The 7,753-nt window shown below is 36.8% G+C and overlaps 1 long non-coding RNA gene across 1 annotated transcript; it reads right to left on the reverse strand.

Moving 5' to 3' along the window:
• Positions 1–1,413: 1,413 nt before the first annotated feature.
• LOC104104609 (uncharacterized) lies at positions 1,414–6,892 on the reverse strand. The gene is made up of 2 exons (XR_688165.4): positions 4,361–6,892; positions 1,414–1,865 (listed from the first exon to the last, which is right to left on the reverse strand). It is a non-coding gene; the product is annotated as an uncharacterized lncRNA (long non-coding RNA).
• Positions 6,893–7,753: the final 861 nt, after the last annotated feature.

A 7,753-nucleotide genomic window follows, 5' to 3' on the forward strand; every position in this document is an offset into this window, starting at 1 on the left:
CACATCTTTTCAAAATAAGCCAAGTGAAAAGTTGACTCAAAAAGAAATGCAAGAGAAGGAGCACCCATTTATGGATTCTGATGCGCTAACAGTTTTTGAAGAACTCCTTGAGTTAAAGATCATTGAGCTTCTGGAGATGAAGCGGCCGAATGAAGCTGGAAAAATGAATGACCCAAATTACTGCAAATACCAACGACTTGTAAGCCACCATTTGGAGAAGTGCTTTGTATTCAAGGAAAAAGTTATGGACTTAGCTCGTGAAAAGAAGATCGTACTTGAAGATGAGAAAGCAAGCGCAAACCAAGTCTCTATCACCTTTGACTCATTCAGTCCAGATGAATTATATAGTTTCAAAGAAAGTAAAGATGAAAAATTATTGGAGAACAATAAAGCCGAAACTGATCAGCCTGATAATGAAGGTTGGACGTTGGTGACTCGCCATAGGCGCCACAAAATAAGCCCACGAAAAGAATCAATAAAACAACCAACAAGGAAAATGATGGTAAAAAGGCCAAGGAAACAAAATCCTATTAAGCATTTGAAGAAAGCAAAAGTGGAGGTGCACTAGGGGTGGACGTCGGTCGGTTCAGTGCGGTTTTCAAGAAGTTCGGTTTGGTTTGTTCGATACTTCAGTTATTTTAGTGTTTGAAACTACGGTTCGGTTGGTTTTCGGTTTTTGTTTGGTCGATTATTGTCCTAGTTTATCAACATTAAGCATAGATTAATTACACAGTGTAAGTGTTCTGTAATGTTCTTTTCGTTGATAAAAGATAGAATCAAGTAAGGTAGTTGTTTCTTTTACCATATGTCATGGGCAATCTTTTTTATATTTTGAATCACCTTTATAAAAAAAATTGGTTCCAACCACCGCTGCTAACCTTGTATCTTATGACCTTAAAACCATCAAAATAACAAACCGTTTTACAAGGTAATTTTGGATTGAAACTAGCTTAACAAAAAAATAGCTAGGCAGGCTACCATAATCATGTATTTGCTTCTGAAATTTGAAGTTCCACTCAACAAAAAACATTAATGGCCGGTTGATGCACTGAAGAACTGAAACACCATTTTCTTTTTTCTGAAAGGTAAAAATCTGTTCTTTCAATAGTATTATGATCTAAACAAGTAATATTCTCCACATAAGTGACTTTTATGATTTATAGAACAAAATACATAAGGATTTCAACATAAAAACTAGAGTACTTCATAACAAATGAGTGTGTACTTTACCATATATCAGTGGAATTGCACCTTCCACTAATATATATTCCTTTGTTACAAACTGCAGTGCACTGACGTTGCAATAGCAATTGCGTGCACCTTCAGTGAAATTGCAATTTGCAGACAACACTAGTAAGCAAAAAGCCAAAAAGCATCTGACTGCAAAGGAAGCAAAAGTCCAAAAAGCAAAAATTCAAACACAATATGTGGCTACTGTTTCCATCTTGGCAGAAACATTTGATCAAACAATAATCGGGCAGAAATATTTCCATCCATCAAAGTTCTAACACAATACATGACAACTTAAACACATAATAGTGACTATCACAAAAGCCATAATAAGTCTAACCAAATAGTGACTATCACAAAAGCCACAAATTAAGTTTGGTAAAAGGTCACCAAATAACACCAAATGCCATAACCAAACTTAGATAGTTTAATATGAATCTCCAACCTTAGATGAAGGAGAAGACACTTCTTCTCAATATGTTTCATTAAAGCAAAAGTTACATTAACCTTCGGATTAAAATTATAAACTCGACCACAATGAACGCACTTACCTTTGTGCCCTTCATTTTCTTCAACAATCTCAAAATATTTCCAAATAGGCGATCTAGCTTTAGGACCGCAAGGCATGGTTGAACCTACAAATTAAAAAAAGATCACAAGTTAAATACAATCTTTTTAACTAATAAATAACAAAAAGATATCACAAAACAAGCAAATCTTTAAACTTGCCATTTAACTAACTTGCATCCCTTTCAACAATGCAAGTTTCTATTCCACTATTTGTCATATCTAAATATTATTTGACAAAGTGTGTCATATAACATAACTAAATTATTTTGCACTAAAAACCATATTAAACACAAAAATCTTACCAAGTTCAAATTGTTCAAGAAACTCCAAATCTTCTTCAATATTAATAGGATTACTCTCGCATCTAAACCAATCTTAAACACAAACAAGACTTTGCGCCAACCGAGGAGTCAATGAACTCCTAAATGAATCAAGAATGCGGTCACTGGTGCTAAATGCGCATTCTGATGTCACACTAGAAATTGGAATGGCCAATACATCACGAGCTAGCTCAGAAAGAACATGAAATCTATGTGCATTAAGTTTCCACCAATCTAAGATTTTAAAGTCATCAGAATCAGACGCAAGCTCTTGTTCTTCACTAATATATCTTTCCAACTCCGATTTAGCACCCGCACTCCCAGAGTCTTCCTTTTGTCTCTTTAATTGAAGCTTTGTTCTCACTTTTTTTGTTCTCATACTCTCACTCCCACTAGATGTATCAGATGTGTCATTAGATGACCTAGATGTAAATGAACATGATTGAAGATGATATCCTCTTGAATATTTTTGTTGATACTCTCCAAACAAAGAAGTCATATAAGCCTTCGCTTCAACAGTTATTTTCTTTCCTTCTTCATCCCAAATATTTTTCCAAGTGCAAAACCAACATACTCCAATTTGTTACGGGGATCTAATACAGAAGCAATAAATATCATTTTATTCATCTTTTCTGGTTCACCCCAATATTTCTTAAAATTTTCTTCCATCCTCTGCCATCTTACTCAAACTAGTATCTTCACTTGCCAAACAAGCTTTCAAATGATTATCAAGTTCACATATATCCTCAAAATGACAATTAGAAGTGACATAACGTGAACCTGAAACTTTTTCGGTGAGCTCGTGAAATCTTTTAAGAAACTTTATCACATCTAATATTCACTCAATCATCACATTCGAGTGGAGCTACAATCTTCCCATCTTCACAAATATGAGAACAAACATAAGTAAAAAATCCATCATTAAAAATATGAAACTTATCAAAAGCCTTCTCAAAATTTTACTCCGTATCCAACATCAAGTAGGCGGAATTTCACCTAGTAGGAACATCTAAACATAATATTTTGGTACATTCTACCTCTTAATGTGCACAACACTTCTTAAACTTTAAGGTCCTTTGAGGTAATGATCTCACATACCTCACAATTTGTCTAACACGTTTAACAGAAACATCGGTTTCTTTTAAACCATCTTGCATAATTAGATTAACTACGTGAGCCATTCACCTCACATGAAGATGCTTACCACTCATCGAATTAGTTTTCCACATATCTAATTATTTAGATAATTCTTTAACCGTTAAATCATTGGAAGAAGCATTATAAATCGTAACAGTGAATACCTTGCCTAATCTCCATTCAAGCAAACAATTACTAATAACTTTTGGCATCTCATCACCCTTATGACTAGAGATATGGATAAAATTTAGTTTTCTTTTATGCAACACCCAATCTCTATCAATAAAGTGACCAGTCATACACATATAATTTATTCATTGTAATGAAATCCATGTGTCGGTGGTAAGGCAAATTTTTGGTTTTACATCAAAATTCTTCAATAGTTTTAGTATTTCTTCACCATAAACTTGAAAACAATCTCTCGTAATTATTCTACGAGAAAGAACATGAAACAAAGGTTGGGCGATACTCATGAACGTTCTAAAGCCTGTCTTTTCAACAAAACTAAAAGGTAGTTCCTCTGTAATTATTATCTCAACTAAAGTCATACTAACTAGTTCTTGATCAAATTTTCATAGCACCCCCCCCCCCCCCTCCTTTGTTTTCCAATCTATTTTGAAAGACAATTGCGTTTGAGTACTATTAACAATATTCTTCAAAATTTTTGGACACTTCTTTAAATGAGTATTCAGGGATGTTGTTCCATTCAATTATGTATCGGCCTTATAATCACGACCACAATATTTACACTTCACTCTATCGGCTCCATTTCCATCTTTATATTTTTCAAAATGATCCCAAGCTTCTGATCTAGATTGTATGGATTTTTGTTTTTTGGACCTTGACTAGTTTCAATTGAATTTGTAGGTGAAGAAGTAGGCTCACTTTCGGTTGAACCCACCTCACTTACTCTACTTTCAACTTCTTCGATCTATAGAAAATTTAATGAAAAGAGAATTAAAAAAAAATGTAAACTACTATACATAATACAAACTCAAGAACATGATATTAGGAACTAAATTCAAGTCTCTAACACCAATAATACAATGAAGTAGAACTCTCAGATCTTGTAATTTATATTTCAACACTGGAAAAAACATTACCTAAAGAAGAAACAGGTGATTGGCGAAGAGCAGACTAAGCAGTGACCAGTGGAGTAACAGTGAATGCCGGCGGATCAACGGCAATCGAAACTCATAAGAGAATAAGAGCAGTGGCAGTCAGACTCGGATGAGCACCGGTAGTCGCCAGTCGGAACTGAGAAGTCGGAAGTGAAGTGAACCCTAAAATGAAAAATCTAATTTGATGAAATTAAGGGTGTTGGTCTTCAATAATATTAAAGACTAACTAAAGTCAATTACTATTTACTTGTTATTTTATTTGTTAATGCTAATTGATAATAGGTCCACTGGGTCCAAACTTCAAATCGGACTTTCAAAAGTCCTCCATAGTCCATATGTTCTAGCCCATATTAGTAAATACTATGTTCTATATAGAATAGTTCGGTTTTTCGGTTAACCGAACAATCGAGGCACCAAAATCGTAAATCTCACCGAACACCGAAATTTAATAATTTATAAACCGCACACCGATCGAAAAATCGATTAAACCGAAATCGAACAACCAAAATTTACGATTCTGTCAGTTTTTTCGGGTTCAGCCGGTATTATGCCCACCCCTAAGGTGCACTACCCTCAAAAGCCACGACATCCAGTGATCTTGGAGGAGTTCTTGCCAAGTTGGTTCCGCATGAAGATTTCCCATGATGGTATTGAGGCCTCTCTTTACTACTTGAGCAGGATGATGACACCAAACGAGCTAAATTATTCGCCAATTGAAAAGTTGTGTTTGGTGCTAGTCTTCTAAATTCAAAAGTTAAAGCACTACTTTCAAGCTCATGTTGTTCGTGTTGTTTCTAAAGTATATCCCATCAAGTTCGTGATATCAAAACATATTCTTAGTGATCGACTAGCAAGATGGTACCTCCAACTTCAACAATTCGAGATTGTGTACATCCCTCAAAAGGATGTAAAAGGACAAGCATTGGCAGACTTCTTGGCAGATCATCTGATACCTGATTACTGGGAACTAACTGATGAACTACCTGACGAAGACGTAATGGTCGTTGAAGTACAACATTCATGGAAGATGTACTTTGATGGTGCTGCACATCGCTGAGGAGCCGGTGCTGGCGTAGTATTTGTCACTTCTCAAGGGGAAGTTCTCCCTACTCCTTTACGTTGACACAACTCTGCTACAACAATGTTGCTAAATATCAAGCACTAATACTTGGGCTTGAAATGGATGTCGATATGAAGTAGTTGCAATTTTAATTCTTTGGTGACTCCCAGTTAGTGGTCAACCAGCTTTTAGGCAGCGACAAGGTCAAGAAACATGAACTACACCTTTATTATACAACAACAACAACAACAACCCAGTATAATCCCAATAGTGGGGTCTGGGGAGGGTAGTGTGTACGCAGACCTTACCCCTACCATGAGGTAGAGAGGTTGTTTCCAATAGACCCTCGGCATCCTTCCCTCCAAGAACTCCTCACCTTGCTCTCGGGGTGACTCGAACTCACAACCTCTTGGTTGGAAGTGGAGGTTGCTTACCATCAGAGCAACCCCTCTTGTCGAACTACACCTTTATTATAATTATACTAAACAATTGATGGGATGGGTTGGTGATGTGCTTATTCAACATGTACCTAGGAAATAAAATAAGAAGGCTCATACTTTAGTTGCCCTAGCTTCATCGTTAACCCTGCCTGATCAAGCACAAGTTACTATCTGCCAAAAATAGGTAGTACTGTCGCCAAATAAGGGAGAAAGTGAAGACAATGAACTCGAGCATCTTGTCGTTGTTTCTGAAGGTGATAAGGAAGAATGGAGACAACCCATTATCGATTACTTGAGCTATGGGATACTCCCAGAAAATCCGAGAAGGACTAAAATCCGTCGTCGTGCACCTCGTTTCCTTTACTACAAAGATACTTAATGTAGAAGATCATTTGAGGGAGTACTCTTACGATGCTTAGGGGAATATGAAGCACTCCAAGTTTTGCAAGAAGCACATTTTGGGGTATGTGGGTCACACTAGTCCGAACCAAAGCTCCATTTTCTTATAAAAATGATGTGATATTATTGGCCAACAATGGTAAAACATTGCTTGGACTACGCTCGAAGATGCAAGGCTTGCCAATTCCATGCAAATTTTATTCATCAGCCTCCTGAAGTGTTCTATCCGACAATTGTATCATGGCCACTTGACGCTTGGGGACTGGATGTTATTGGACCACTGCCAAAATCCTCTAGTGGACACTTATACATCTTGGCTGCAACTGACTACTTCTCAAAATGGGCTGAAGTTGTTGCTCTTAAGGAAGTAAAGAAGGAAAATGTTGCAAGTTTCATCCGAGTAAACATAATCTATCGCTTTGGCATTCCTCGTTACATAAAAACGGATAATGGCAAGCCATTCGACAATAGGTTGATGAACAAGATTTGTGATCTCTTTGGATTCAAGCATAACTCTTCTATGTACAATGTTGCCGCCAATGGTCTAGCCGAGGCATTCAACAAGACTCTATGAAACTTGTTAAAGAAAGTCGTCTCCAAATCCAAACGATATTGGCATGAACACCGCACGCCAACATAAGCGATCCCTTATTCACTCATTTATTAAGTCGAAGTCATCTTGCCACTCGAGCATCAAATACCTTCATTACGATTAGTTATTCAAGAAGGGATCACTGATGAAAAAAATGCTCGACTTCGATTAGCAGAGTTGGAGGCTCTTGATGAGAAGAGGTTGGAAGCTCAACAGAGTCTTGAATGTTATCAAGCTCGATTGTCTCGCGCCTTCAATAAAAGCGTTCGCCCGAGATCCTTTCAAGTAGGAGATCAAGTCCTTGCCATACGAAGACCCATAATTACTTCTCATAAACCTGTAGGGAAGTTCACTTCAAAATGGGATGGGCCATATGTCGTACAAGAAGCTTACTCAAGTGGGGCTTACAAGCTGGTTGATGCAGATAGCATGAGAATCGGCCCTATAAATGGCAAGTTTTTAAAGAAGTATTATCCTTGAAGTTGCAATGCTCCTTGACGCACAAGCCTCAACTGTGTGTTCCTACACTCCTGGACCGCATGAGTCTAAACTGTGTACGTCCCACTAAAAAAATAAAAAAATCACCCATTCTGAACTACGGTATGACTTGATCATCTTTACCGTGGTACGTAGGCATCTTAGAGTTTTATTCTAAATTCAGTCGCATGAGTTTAAAAGATACATAGTGCCCCAATCGTTTTTCGAATAAAGTACGATGGAATGTAATCCATTCAATCAGCAATTGAAAATCAAGCTGAGATGCCATTCTTTTATTAATCTTTGGATCTCATTTGATTTAAAGGGGGCAAGCTGATATGGTAAATTGGTATTTTTTCAATGAAATGATTATAGTCTTTTAGGAGGCTACAAAGTATTTACATTAA

The sequence above is a fragment of the Nicotiana tomentosiformis genome, chromosome 7 (assembly GCF_000390325.3).
Source record: "Nicotiana tomentosiformis chromosome 7, ASM39032v3, whole genome shotgun sequence".
Taxonomy (NCBI): Eukaryota; Viridiplantae; Streptophyta; class Magnoliopsida; order Solanales; family Solanaceae; genus Nicotiana; species Nicotiana tomentosiformis.